Source organism: Pongo abelii, chromosome 5 (genome assembly GCF_028885655.2).
Source record: "Pongo abelii isolate AG06213 chromosome 5, NHGRI_mPonAbe1-v2.0_pri, whole genome shotgun sequence".
Taxonomy (NCBI): Eukaryota; Metazoa; Chordata; class Mammalia; order Primates; family Hominidae; genus Pongo; species Pongo abelii.
In genome coordinates this window covers 27681807-27696399 of record NC_071990.2, presented here as the reverse complement: position 1 = coordinate 27696399, position 14593 = coordinate 27681807, and the positions used below count along the sequence as shown (strand labels likewise).

Below are 14593 nucleotides of genomic sequence, written 5' to 3'. Positions count from 1 at the left end.
ACAGTTCTGGAGGCTGGGAGTACAAGATTCAGGTCCCAGAAGATTCCATGGCTGGTGAAGGCCGGGTCTCTGCTTCCAAATTGGCACCTTGAGTCCTGTGTCTTTGGGGGAAGGTTGTGGGGAGTAATGCTATGTCTTCCCATGGCAGAAGGACAAAAAGGGATGAACTCCCTTCCTCGGTCAAGCCCTTTTAAGACAGCATTAATCCATTCCTGAAAGCAGAGCCCTCATGACTTAAACATTTTCCAAAAGACTCCACCTCCCAACCTTGTTGCACTGGGGCTTAAGTTTCCAACACATTAATTTTGGGGGACACATTCATACCATACCAAAGAAGGTCCTGCAAACCTGACATTCTCCCCTAGCCTGTCTTCCTCTGCAATGTTTCCATGAGCCTCGGTTGTTATAACCTGGATGTACTGATGGAATGCTTCAAGCAGGGATTTTATTTATTTATTTATTTATTTATTTATTTATTCATTCATTCATTCATTCATTTATTTGAGACGGAGTCTCGCTCTGTCACCCAGGCTGGAGTGCAGTGGTGCAATCTCCACTCACTGCAACCTCTGCCTCCCGGGTTCAAGCGATTATCATGCCTCAGCCTCCCAAGTAGCTGGGACTACAGGTGCACACCACTGCACCCAGCTAATTTTTGTATTTTTAGTAGAGACGGGATTTCACCATGTTGGCCAAGCTGATATCAAACTCCTGAGCTCAGGTGATCCTCCTGCCTCGGCTTCCCAAAGTGATGGGATTGCAGGCATGAGCCATTGCACCCGGCCTTTTCAAGCAGAGATTTCATTGGGATGCTTGCATCTGAGGGATATAGTCACAATAACAAAACTTATAAGAAAATAGTAAAACTAGAACTCATTGTGTTAATTATAGTGGAAGATGTGCCTGGACTCAGAACTGACCACAAATTGTTAATCAGAAATTGCTTTAGTAAGTAACAAATCAAAGTAAATGAAACAGCCTGGTTACTAAGGAATAGTTTCATAATTTTGAATGGGATTAAAACTTGTCTCTCTTACTGTTGGTGGAATCCTGTCTTAAACAGCCACACAGGCAATCTAGCATGAACTAATAGTCCTTCCTTGGTTGGTTTTGGGCTACAACTCATTGATAGTCATCATGCTTAGTTTGCCTTTGTTCCAATTCCAAGCAGGCCAACCACTTTCCCATGTACATATTGTAACCGCCCAAGGGGTTAACCTTGCCCGCTGCCTAGACAGAGCTGATTCATCAAGACAGGGGAATTGCAATAGAGAAAGAGTAATTCACACAGAGCTGGCTGTGCAGGAGACTAGAGTTTTATTACTCAAATCAGTTTCCCTGGGCATTTGGGGAGCAGAGTTTTTAAGGATAACTTGGTGGATGGGGGGAAGCCAGTGAGCCAGGAGTGCTGAATGGTCAGAGATTAAATCATAGGGAGTTGAAGCTCTCTTCTTGTGCTGAGTCAGTTCCTGGGTGGGGGCCACAGGATCAGATGAGCCAGTTAATAGATCTGGGTGGTGCTATCTGACCCATCTTGAGTGCAGCGTCTGCAAAATATCTCAAGCACTGATCTTAGGAGCAGTTAGGGAGGGTTAGAATCTTGTAGCCTCCAGCTGCCATAATTTTTAATCTTGTGGCTAATGTTAGTCCTACAAAGGCAATCCAGTCCCAAGGCAAGAAGGTCTGCTTTGGGAAAGGGCTGTTACCATCTTTGTTTAAACTATAAACTACAAACTAAGTTTCTCCCTAAGTTAGTTCAGCCTACACCCAGGAATGAACAAAGACAGCTTGGAGGTTAGAAGCAAGATGGAGTTGGTTAAATTCCATCTCTTTCACTGTCTCAGTCATAATTTTGCAAAGGTGGCTTCAATATCTGTCATTAAGTTGCTGGAATTTTACTTTATTTTGTATTATTTCGCATTTGACTATTTTTTTTTTTTTTATTTGAGATGAAGTCTCGTTCTGTCGCCCAGGCTGGAGTGCAGTGGCATGATCTCTGCTCACCACAACCTCCTCCTCCCAAGTTCAAGCGATTCTCCTGCCTCAGCCTCCCGAGTAGAGGGGATTACAGGCACGTGCCACTGTACCCAGCTAATTTTTTGTATTTTTAGAAGAGATGGAGTTTCACCATGTTAGCCAGGCTGGTCTTGAACTCCTGACCTCAGTTAATCCGCCCACCTCGGCCTCCCAAAGTGCCAGGATTACAGGTGTGAGCAACTGCGCCTGGCCCGATTATTTAATATCTGAGAAACATAAGAGGCTAAGAAAAGCTTTGAAAGAATGTCCTCTATTTTATTTATGCTTATATTATGGCCAGGTTATATTTCTTTTTTTTTTTTCTTTTTTTTTTTGAGATGGAGTCTCACTCTGTCGCCCTGGGGAGCAATGGTGTGATCTCAGCTCATTGCAACCTCCACCTCCCGGGTTCAAGTGATTCTCCTACTTCAGCCTCCCAAGTAGCTGGGATTACAGGCACGTACCAACATGCCTGCCTAATTTTTTTAAAAGTTTTTAGTAGAGACAGGGTTTCTCCATGTTGGCCAGGCTGGTCTCGAACTCCCGAGCTCAGGTGATCCACCTGCCTCGGCCTCCCACATTGATGGGGTTACAGGCATGAGTCACCGTGCCTGGCCAACCAGGTTATATTTCTATAGTCTCTCCAAATTCTGGGAACGAACCCCACTTGAGGCCTACAACACTAAATTCCCACATCCCCAAAAGATGTACTCAAATTTTGGAGCAGTTAGCACAGTCCAAACTATCAAATGTGTTGACCTGGAATCTATTTTCTGTATGGACAAGAAGACTACAGACTGAGAATTTTAAAAGAAGATTTTGCCATTTATAAGAATTGTGCTGCAGGAAGGAAAAGAGATGAGAAAACCTACAAGCTTAACCAAGAAAATGGATCTAACCTTCCATTCAGTGGCCCCCAGATCTTCCTGTTCTTCTCCATGCAATGAACAAACATAGGAGCTAGAATCTGGTTCCTTGGTTTAAAAAAAAAAAAAAAAAAAAAAAAAACAGCCAAAACTGAGGATCTAAGGTCATCTTGACCTTTGTGAGATCACCACAAAGAAACAAATGCCATTTTGGCCACTGTGTGATCACAAACAAGTCAGTGACACTCATTATACCAGTTTCCTTATCAGCAAAATAGGGGTGAAAATCAGCCTCATTTTATCAGGAAGTTGTATGATTGAATAAGACAATGAATAAGATATATGTAGGCCAGGCATGGTGGCTCATGCCCGTAATCCCAGTACTTTGGGAGGCCGAGGTGGGCAGATCACTTGAGGTCAGGAGTTCAGGACCAGCCTGGCCAACATGGTGAAACCCCGTCTCTACTAAAATTACAAAAATTAGCTGGGCATGGTGGCACATGCCTGTAATCCCAGCTACTCGGAAAGCTAAGGCAGGAGAATCACTTGAACCCAGGAGGCAAAAGTTGCAGTGAGCCAAGACTGCGCCACTGAACTCCAGCCTTGGCAACAGAGCGAGGCTCCATCTCAAACAAACAAACAAAAAAGACATATGTAACAGGGAAATAATTATCACCATGCATTAAGAGGAAAAGAATAATATAGAAATTACTGCAAATTATATTTATAGGTGAGGAAAATCACTGTAGAGCCAGTAATTTTACCTCTATATGACCCCATCAGCCAGCTTAAAGGAAATTAACTTACTTAACCAAAAAACATGTATTGAGCACTTAATATGTGAGAGACAATATATTAGCATTGAGAATACACGCTGAAAATAGCCTGCTAAAATTCCTGTTCTTATGGCACTTTGAGGTGGGATTAAATTCCATAACATGTCATCACCTTGATAAGTGGTTTAGATAAAAATACAGCAGGAAAGGGGATACGGAACTGGAGATTGCATTTTTAAGGAGGGCATACAAATGAGGTCTCATTGAACTGTCATTGGCATAAACTGGTGAGAGAGTATATTGCTACCTGGGGGAAGCTGTTTGGGGCAGAAGGAACTATGAGCGCAAAGTACCAGAGGCAGGCCTCTGCTTAGCATGTTCTGGGAACAGCAGGTTAGGCCATAGTGGTTGGAGCAAAGACAGCCATGGGGTGGGTAAGAGGTTTTAAGCTTCATCGTCCACCTTTTTGGCTCTTAGCCCAAAATGATTCCTGCATAGAGCCTCAAAAACCTGCACATTTTCTAAATAGCTGCTGAAAAAATGCACCACAAAATAAGAAAGAGAAAATGGCTCTGCCCCTTAAGATCTAGATCTAGGAAAGCAAATGATATTCTTGTACAATGATGCATAAAGAGATAAATTCTAATAAATGAGTCTTGGTCTCAGCTGTACCCCATCACCAAGACCAGTGCCTGAAATGCATACTGAGTGAATGATACCCAACAAATGTCTTATTATTGCTTCATATAATAACAGTACATAGCACATAGAGGGTATCTTGGGGGGATTTTCTTTGATCATCTACTTAAAGTTTTTTACTTTTCCACATTTTATCCCACTCTTTCAGACTCCCAGGCCAACAATTTTGTAGACACCATTTTTGAAGATACATAACAGAGGAAACATGAACACTGATATTCACTAAGGCATTATTTATGGTGGCAAAAAATTCGAGACAGGCTTGTTGGGCAACACTGAGAGAGTAGTGTGAACCCAAAGTATCTGAAACAGGTCTCAATCAATTTAGAAAGTTTATTTTGCCAAGGTTAAGGACGTGTCCATGACACAGCCTGAGGGGCTCCTGACGACATGTGCCCAAGGTGGTAGGGGCACAGCTTGGTTTTATACAGGGAGACATGAGACTTCAATCAATATGTGTAAGATGTACATTGGTTCAGTCTGGAAAGGGACAACTCAAAATGTGGGGTAGGGGAAGGTTCCAGGTCATAGGTAGATAAGAGACAAAAGGTTGCATTCTTTCGAGTCTCTGATTAGCCTTTCCCTTAATACACAATTTACATGTGAGGACAGATAGAGAAATAATCTCTTATTCCTTAGTCCACTTAATGAATCTGCATTTTTACATAAACAATAGGGCAGAAGAAACAATCAGATATGCATTTGTCTCAGGTGAACAGAGGGATGACTTTCTGTCCCACCTCTGTGAAGATAAGCTATCAATTTACATTGCCAGGGTGAAATTCAACTGTTTTAAGGTAAAGATCTTGAAGTCCACAAAGAATTTCCTTGTGGGCAAACTGTGAGGGAGGTATGTAGCTTTAAATAAAATAAAATAAAATAAAATAAAATAAAATAAAATAAAATAAAACTCTGTAGCTATCTTATTTAGGAGTAAAATGGGAGGCAGCTTTGCTTGTCACAGTTCCCAGCTTGACTTTTCCCTTCATCTTAGTGATTTGGGGTCCTGATATTTATTTTCTTTTCACAGTAGATAGATACAATTCCTGTTTCTGGAGTTATTCTGGTTATTATTACTGCATAACAAGCTAGCCCCAAACTTGATGGCATAAAACAAGCATATTATTATATTCATGGATTCTGTGGTCAGGAAATAGGACAGAGCACAGCCGGGATTGCTACCTCTGCTCCAAGATGTCTGGAGCATCAGGTGTAAACTCACCAGCTTAGGGTGATTCTTGGGATAACCGCTGAGGGCTGGGATCATTTGGAAGCCTCTTCACTCACATAGCTGGTAAATGATGCTGGCTGTGGCATGGGACTACCAGCCAGAGCATCTACATGTGTGGCCTGAGCTACCTAACAGTATGGTGGCTTCAGAGTGGTCAGACTTGTCATAGAGTAGCTCAAGATTCTGAAGGTGAGTCTCTCAGGACATCCAACCAGAAGCTGTGACTTCCCATTTCAGAATAAAAATCAAAATCCTAACAAGGTCCTACACAGCATTGCAATTGTATGTGAGAGGATGATTCAGTGGGAGAGTACAAACAAGCATGGGAGCACGGATTTTACTGTTAGAAAAGGCCCCAGAAAACCTAGATGAAAGATCCAAGGTCGTTTTGCAAAAATTGTGCACTCCTTCGGTTAATTCTTTATGCAGTATTGTCCTGAGCATTGCAAGATTTCCAGTATCTCTGGTTCTGACCTGTGAAAGCCAGTTGTGCCCCAGTCATCGAAACAAGCAAAACACCCAGGCATTTCCAAAATACTCCTGTAGACGGCAGTACAGTTTTGTTTAAAAACCCATTGTTTCGTATTTAGCAGTTAAGAGCTAGTGACTCAGGGATAAATATTTGTCAGAAGAAAAGGGTAGCAAGTAAGCTCGTAAGCGGCCCCATGGTGTAATGGTCAGCACTCTGGACTTTGAATCCAGCGATCCGAGTTCAAATCTCGGTGGGACCTTCGTGGCTGTCTTTTTCTTTTTTAACTTCTCCCAGTTATATTGTCTCTTAAAACTAGAGTGATTCCTCGTAACCCAGTCCACTATACATCATAGTAGCTGCTTAGCAGTAGTATCTATGTCAGTCCTCAGAAGTGTGAGACCACCTGTGGAAGCAAGCCCATGTGCACAATCAACACTACCAGGAACAACTCCCTAATTCTGTAATCTGTGCCCAGACACAGATGGGAGAGAGGCGCCTGTCTGAAATGTCTCCCCACGTCTTGATTCCTAGAAAGGAATGTATGCGTGCATAATAGAGAAATGCCTGTTTTTAAAAGAATGAGCACATTACTCTATCACTGGGAAAAAAAGTGTCTAACATGAGAAGTGATAAATATCTGATTTGAGGTCAACAAAGTTGTAGTGGTACTGTTCTCCCTCCAGGCTTCACTCTTTCCGTGGAACACTTTCAGTGAGGATGGGATTCAAGCCCACACATGAAAAGTGTACTGGATTAGCAAATGGTCAGGCCACCTCATCCTATCCTGGTTGCAAATTTCTCGAGTCCTTTCTTAGACTTATTTTTGGTAAAGCCTTTGCACTTTGATTAAGTTGGTAGGCATGGTACTGTCAGACTGCTGGTAGCAGCTCATCAGTGCACAGGCCTTGCTGTCGTCTTAGAGACTCTCACAGAAGTCCTTTCCCTTTTGCTTGAGACAGATTTTTTACATTTTAGTGATTGCTACCCTAGCTTGCACACATCTCCAGCCTCATCCATCACCATTCCTGCCACACACAGAGCCCAAAATTAGCTTCTAGTCACCGGCCATGGTAAAATTATTTCTATTCTTTAATTTTTCCCTCTCTTCTCATTTTCTACTTGCAAAACATTTTTGTCCTCCCCTCTACACTCACGTTATGAGAGCTAGTTCTTTTACTCATTCTTCAAATATTAACTTAGACCTTCCAGACCTTCTTACTGAGGCCTTCACTGGGCTCCCTTTATAGGAGCTTAGATGCCCCATCTATGTCTCCTCAACACCCTAAATCTCCTTCTCACACCACCTCATAATTTAAATTCTCATTTAATAAGCTCTCCCTCTTACTCTAGACAGCAAGTTCTCCTAGGAAAGAGACCAGTACTGTGGTCTTTTTCACCTTTCATTTTTCAGTTTCATTTTGCCTGGCTCATGTTCGTTCAAAAATACTTGCTGAGTGCCTAAGCTTTTATCTAATGTGATTTGATTATCCTGGAACCCAGGGTAGCCTGTCTGCATTTGGTTGCACATCTTTCTGCTCTGCTTCTTCACAAGTTTCTTTTCACTCTTTTTCCTTCAATGATCCCAAGTCTACATTCACTCTAAGAACAAGTCTTCGCCCAAGACTGGAGCAGAAGTCTCCCTGGGGATGAATTTCAATTATGACAGTATCTTAATGAGGGCTTTCAGTTAATAGCTAAAGTAGGGATGGGAGGTATGTGATTAGATCACTATATTTTCCACGTTTTTGGAAGAGAATTCACCTTGGAAGAATGGTTCCTTTCACTACATTCTTGGCCAGTGGTCCAGAAGTCCATACATGCCTAGTTTGGGTACTTATTGGTTGTAGGGACCCCAGGGCCTGACACCAGCCTAGCCTCTGGAAGGTAGTAACTAAACATTCTGGATTAAATTGAAGATTTTCAACTGCTACCTATAAGCAAAGATTTAAGCTAATAAATCCTATGTCCTTTCTGAGAATACAGGGAGGACACGGTAACCTCTGAACCCAGCACTTATTCTCACCATGGTCAATAGAGTTTCAACTTGCTGCTCTCATCACAGTTGGCCTGAGAGTGAGAGTCTGAGAAGGCTATAGGAGATAGCCCAGGAAAAGCACAGATGTATTCTTTATGCTAACCCAGAAGTCGCTGCTCAAGATACAGGCACCGTTCTACACGTGGTGCACTTTTTTTTTTTTTTAACCTATCAGGTACCCCACAGGGTCAAGAACATTGGGGCGGGGTGCAGTGGCTCACACCTGTAATCCCAACATTTTGGGAGGCCAAGGCCAGTGGATCACTTGAGGTCAGGAGTTTGAGACCAGCCTGGCCAACATGATGAAACCCTGTCTCTACTAAAAATACAAAAATTAGCTGGGTGTGGTAGCTGTAATTCCAGCTACTTGGGAGTCTGAGGCACAAGAATCGCTTGAACCCAGGAGACGGAGGTTGCAGTGCAGTGAGCCGAGATCGCACCACTGCACTCCAGCCTGGGTGACAGAGGGAGATTGTCTCAAAAAAAAAAAAAGGAACTATTTTCCTCTTTGGCATTGGAAAATGTGATTGAACTAGTATATTCATGTCTGGCTGGTTATGTCCAGGGACAAGAAATCTATGGGGCTTTCTCCACTCAGGTTTGAAATCATCCTCTTTGTAAGGCCTTTTTTTTTTTTTTTTTTAAAGGAACTTTTCTTGTCTCCACCACGGTTTGAAAGTTTGGAATCTCTCTTGGAGGATTTTTACCCTCTCTCCTGAGTTTCCTGCCACCTCTGTGCAAACAGGACTGTCCTTGACCATCCTCGACCTAAAGGAAATCATGTATACAGTGGTCCATTTCCAAGACAAAGTGCCTTAAATGGTCTTAGGTAAGCAAATCACAGAAGAAACAGGATATACTAGGCTCCTGCTTAGATAGAGATGCCTGCTTGTCGGCTCCCCTCTCTTTCCCCGCCCCTTAGTTGCCCTCACCCGAACCAAAGTTCAGTCTAAGATGAAAGTTTACTAGCCTGCAAAATAGCTCGTTTAGTCTGTTCTTATCAGCCTGCCCAGCTACTTAGGTCATAAGTCAAATACTTGAAGAGCCCCCGAGCTAACTAGGATTGCAATGCATTGTGGGCTGCAACAAAATGCAGCAAGACAACCCTAAAGAAACACCTAAAGCCTCCAACCAACAATCAATAGGCGACATCCGGGAAGGTTGTGACCCCATAGTACTCACCCTATGAGGAACCCGGGGAGGGACCTGCGCACCTGGGGATAAATCGGTTGTTCAAAGTGTGCTGGGTGTGCCTGCTCATCAGACAACCGATCTTGCAAGATCGTCGTTAAACTCTCACTTTTGCTGTTCTGCGGGTCTCTGAGTCCATTCTTTGGGTTTGGACGGTGAATTTGTTTCTCATAGACCTAGTCTAGGATTGAGGAACACTCCCAACCCAGCTTTCCAGAAAACACTGAATTTAAAGATTTTGCCTAATGACAGCCAGTTGCAAAATTTCCGTTGCAAAGAAATCCAGCAGGAATCCTGATAAAAAGAAGCCTGTATTTGCAGGGAGAGTTACTGGGTTGTGGTCTTCTTGTTTGTTTGGTGTTGGGGACTGTTGTCATCCACAAGAGGGCGCGTGTGGTCCTCGAAGACCACTTCCAGAGTGTCCGTGTGTCCGTTTAAAAATCTGAAATCCCGGAAACCAACCCCAACCTGCAAACTATTACATTCAATTTGCACTAAGCACGCTGTCCATGAACAGGCGTCGAATCCAGGTTAAACACTTGGAGTAGAGCTGCATTCCTCTCTACCACTAAGGAAATTGCTGAAGCGCTGGCTTCTAAATGTGTACTGAATATTGTGGCTCTCCTAGTCAGCTAAAAGCCACCAGGAGGCGTTTATAAAGATGCTAGGGTAGGGCCGACTGAGAACATCCCCAGAGACCCATCACAGCAATCAGCTGTGGTGTAGGGGGTGGATTTTCATAGTATGGGCTCCTGTGGATGTGCGAAAAAGGGGGTATGCGAAGCAGGGATGGGGAATCTTTTTTGTGTCCGTTTGGGAGTCTCCCCTGCGCATATTTCCCGTTGGTGAGCCGGCAGTAGGAAGCCCGTGGGACCGCGCGCTGTCCCGGGAAACTCCGGAGGGGCTTTCCTTTCCCCCTTCCCTTCGCCCCCTCAGTTGAGCTCTCAGGAATGCTGGGATTTTCCTCCAGTCTTGTCTTGCAAGTTCACTTATTTCAGTTTTCCGTAAACACCAAAGTCTCCTCTGCAACTTGGGAAAATCTTTCCACGCACGTCCTCAAACGCGCCATACACCACCCTAATGAACGACGTTTTTTGTGAAAGCACTATGATCTGATAACAAAGCAGAATGAAAGATCTCAGGTCTCTCACAGGCTCCTCACCTGTAAAATAAAGACAATAGTTCGCATCTCACCAGGTTACTGTGAGCGTTCGATGAGGTAACAATACAAAACACTAGTCACAAAACCTGGCACACGATAAGGGGTCGGTTTTGTTCGACGACTTCACTTTTTTTCCAGTGAAGAAACAGAGGCCCGAGGGGGCACCAAGTTTCTGAACCCCTTGGAAGAAAAGGTCTGAGGTGCGAAGGGTGGGGTGTACTGACATTGGAAAACCACAGCAGACTTTAGAAAGGAAGAACTAGGTCATGAAAGACTTCACGGAAAGCTGTAGGTAGGTCGGTCCCATGGTGTAATGGTCAGCACTCTGGACTCTGAATCCAGCGATCCGAGTTCAAATCTCGGTGGGACCTAAGGCGAACTTTTGACTTTCAGTCCTACATCTTCTCTGTGATATACAGGCAATCATGCAATTTCTACACACGTTTCTCATTCCATCCTGGAGCTTTTATTCACAAACACACGAGTTAAATGGAGTGTGGGAAGTTTTATCCCTTTTGTTAAATGATGTATTTTCTTTCTTTTTTTGTAAGCCATCATAAATGATATATTTTCAACAAAATTTTATTTTTTATATATTTATAAGTATTTATCAAATATTATATACTTAATTTTTATTGATAGCATACTACCACCATTAAATTTAAAAACAACTAAAGCCAGAGGAAAAACACTTAAAATACAGATAATTACTGGTGGTGACTAAAAATTATATATCAATTTTAAATCTGTTTCAGAATGCTATGATGGAGTGATCAGTCAGTCATAGCCTTTAAGCATAAACGTGTAATATAGTGGGCTTAAAATTCTATGGCAGATATGGAATAGAAATATCTTTTAAAGATAGAAAAAGAATTTATGCACGTTTTCAACTGTTAAATATAATTATGCTAAGTATATTTTTAAAGAATTCTAGTACATGCCAAGTTGTTAGCTTTTAGGTTCCAATACACAAAATTCACTGAGTCATTAGATACTTCTAATTTGTATTTCATCAGATGCTGGCAATTACATTCTTTAGAATGATTTAAATTTGTAAAGAAACATTTTAGAACACCACTGGAAAACAATGTGTGAAAGCACAAAAATATTTTTACAATTCTTAAAGATTCCAAGGGATTAAAATAGCTTAAAGACAATGTTTTGATGAAAATAATTCCCTAACAGGACAAAGCAACTCCCTTGTCATCTCATGCTCAGACTCTTCCGTTTCTATTTTTCAAGTGCATTTTTTTCTGTAAATTTCCTATTTGTGTACATTTGATTTAAGATGATTTGTATTTTTATTATGATTTTGAAGGCATTCATAGAAGCATATTTTTATTAAGCCATTCTTGCTCAAATATGTCTTGTGTAACAGTTTCCAAGTCAATATATTTTTCTTCTGGGTGCTCTTATTAATTTCCTCTGCATGTGTTGTTGTTTTACGTTTTGTATTTAAATCAGTAATCTATCTGAAACTTAATTTCTTACACACTTGAGAGGTCTACTTTTGTTTTCCTTCATAGGTAAAGTTAGCTGTGCTGTCAAAATTTATTTTAAAATCACCTTTGGGCCGGGCGCGGTGGCTCACGCCTGTAATCTCAGCTCTTTGGGAGGCCTAGGCAGGCGGATCACGAGGTCAGTACATCGAGACCATGCTGGCTAACACGGTGAAACACCGTCTCTACTAAAAATAAAAAAAAAAAAATTAGCCGAGTGTGTTGGCATGCACCTGTAATCCCAGCTACTCGGGAGGCTGAGGCAGGAGAATTGCTTGAACCCGGGAGGCGAAGGCTGCAGTGAGCCAAGATCTTGCCAATGCACTGCAGCCTAGGATCTTTTGATTAGTTTTTTAAATTCATTTTATATCCCCAAAGCATTCTTCCTCTACAGTATTCAACATTTTCAGGCACTTGGGAATAAAGAGATAAAGAGGTAGAGGTTGAAGACTCAAATATTCCATTTTGTAGTTTCCAGCTTCTGGTAAAGAACTAAGAACCCATTAGGCTGTTGATGAGCTTACATATGAACCAGTAGTCTGGAGCGCAGAAACCCTAGGAGTCGGATTCCAATGCTTTGGCCCAGTGGTTAGTTACCTTACTCATAATGAAGATGTTGGTGCCATTAAGCACAGCAGAGTTTCCTTTGGAATCCTGCAGGCTTTGAAGAGATCCAGAAAACTACAATAGGTCACAAACAGACCTTGGTGACTTTGGCATTCATTTGAGATATTTGGAATATGTCCCAAAGTTGGGCCAAGCTAAAAGATAACAATTTTCTTAAAAGAAAAACAGATATTTGGAAATTTGATAAAGCTCAAGTTTGTATAACAAAGGTTAATTTTGAAAACAATGGTTAATTTGAAAACAAGGGTTAATCTCTCAATGGCATCTTTTGATTTTCATGATCCACACCTCAAGGGCAGTCTGGCCTTCCTATTTTTCTTTTTCCTTATCCCACTATTCCCTTTTCCTTCTCTATTTCTTCCATTAGCCGTGTTTTGTTTTCTTTATTTCCTTTCCTTGCCTATGCACAAAGTAAACCAATGATAAAATATTGTCTCTGTGCTCTTTTTAAGATATATTGAGGACTACATTTAAGGTTTGAAACTGTCAGAAGCACTAGAATCACAGCAAGCTTGTTTATAACTTGTAGCTAAAGACCTAAAGATTAAATGGCAGTTTCAAATCCTACAGTTACATGGATGTGTTTATACTATGGCTGAATCTAAGAATTTGTGTGGGTAAATTTCATTCTAAGCAGTGATACATCTGAAAGGATGACAATAAGTACAATTAATCAATTAATGACACCCATTGCTTTCACTACCGTGTTTCTTTTTTTTTAAATTTTCAGCCAGAGCCAAAGCTGAAAGCTACCAATTTTATAATTATGCACAGTTATCAGACAAGTTTGTTTGTTCGACAGAGTCTCTCTCTGTCACCAGGCTGGAGTGCAGTGGCTTGATCTCGGCTCACTGCAACCTCCGCCTCCCGGGTTCAAGCGATTCTCCTGCCACAGACTCCCCAGTAGCTGGGACTACAGAGGCATGCCACCGCGCCCAGCTAATTTTTGTATTTTTAGTAGAAATGGAGTTTCACCATATTGGCCAGGATAGTCTGGATCTCTTGACCTCGTGATTGGCCCGCCTCGGCCTCCCAAAGTGCTGGGACTACAGGCGTTGAGCCACTGTGCCCGGCCCAAGTTTTATAAATCTTGATGCCATTTGAAAACCTATATGATTGTGAGGCCAGGAGCAGTGGCTCATGCCTTAACACTTTGGGAGGTTGAGGCAGGTGAATCACCTCAGCTCAGGAATTCGAGACCAGCCTGGGCTACAGGGCAAAACCCTGTCTCTGCCAAAATACAAAAATTAGCCAGGCGTGGTGGCAGGCACCTGTAATCCCATCTACTCTGGAGGCTGAGACAGGAGGATAGCTTGAGTTCGGGAGGCCAAAGTTGCAGTGAGCCAAGATCGCACCACTGCACTCCAGCCTGGGCAACAGAGTGCGAATCTGTCAAAAAAAAAAAAAAAAAAAAAAAAAGGAAACCTATATGATTCTGATTGATAAAACAATCTCACAGAAACAATTTGACAAGATAATTCCTCTAACTTTACAATGAATGGCAAGAAAATGCAGCAGAAAAAATTATCACCGACGGCCGGACGCGGTGGCTCACGCCTGTAATCCCAGCACTTTAGGAGGCTATGGGGGGCGGATCACGAGATCAGGAGATGGAGACCATCCTGGCTAACACGGTGAAACCCCCGTCTCTACTAAAAATACAAAAAATTAGCCGGGCGTGGTGGCGGAAGCCTGTAGTCCCAGCTACTCGGGAGGCTGAGGCAGGAGAATGGGGTGAACCCGGGAGGCGGAACTTGCAGTGAGCCGAGCTCCCGCCACTGCACTCCAGCCTGGGTGACAGAGTGAGACTCCGTCTCAAAAAAAAAAAAAAAAAAAAAAATTATCACCGAGCTCAATCAAAGTAACTTTACTTGGGACTGCTGTTTCAACAGGATTAGTAATTTGCTGATCAGTTTTCTAGTTCCTAAATTCCTTTTGCTTATAAGCAGTCAAATGAAATTGACACCACCGTAACTGGTTTTCAAAAGCATTTAGGTCTTTTGAGGTTGCATCATGGTT

General features: G+C 42.4%; 1 long non-coding RNA gene and 2 other non-coding genes across 3 annotated transcripts; all 3 read left to right on the top strand.

Annotated features, from left to right (window-relative positions):
• Positions 1-6247: 6247 nt before the first annotated feature.
• Positions 6248-6319, top strand: TRNAQ-UUG (transfer RNA glutamine (anticodon UUG)). Its single transcript has one exon. It is a non-coding gene; the product is annotated as a tRNA-Gln (tRNA).
• Positions 6320-10567: 4248 nt separating this feature from the next.
• Positions 10568-13998, top strand: LOC129060180 (uncharacterized). The gene is made up of 2 exons (XR_008526665.2): positions 10568-10740; positions 11975-13998. It is a non-coding gene; the product is annotated as an uncharacterized LOC129060180 (long non-coding RNA).
• On the top strand, positions 10748-10819 carry TRNAQ-CUG (transfer RNA glutamine (anticodon CUG)). The gene has a single exon. It is a non-coding gene; the product is annotated as a tRNA-Gln (tRNA).
• Positions 13999-14593: the final 595 nt, after the last annotated feature.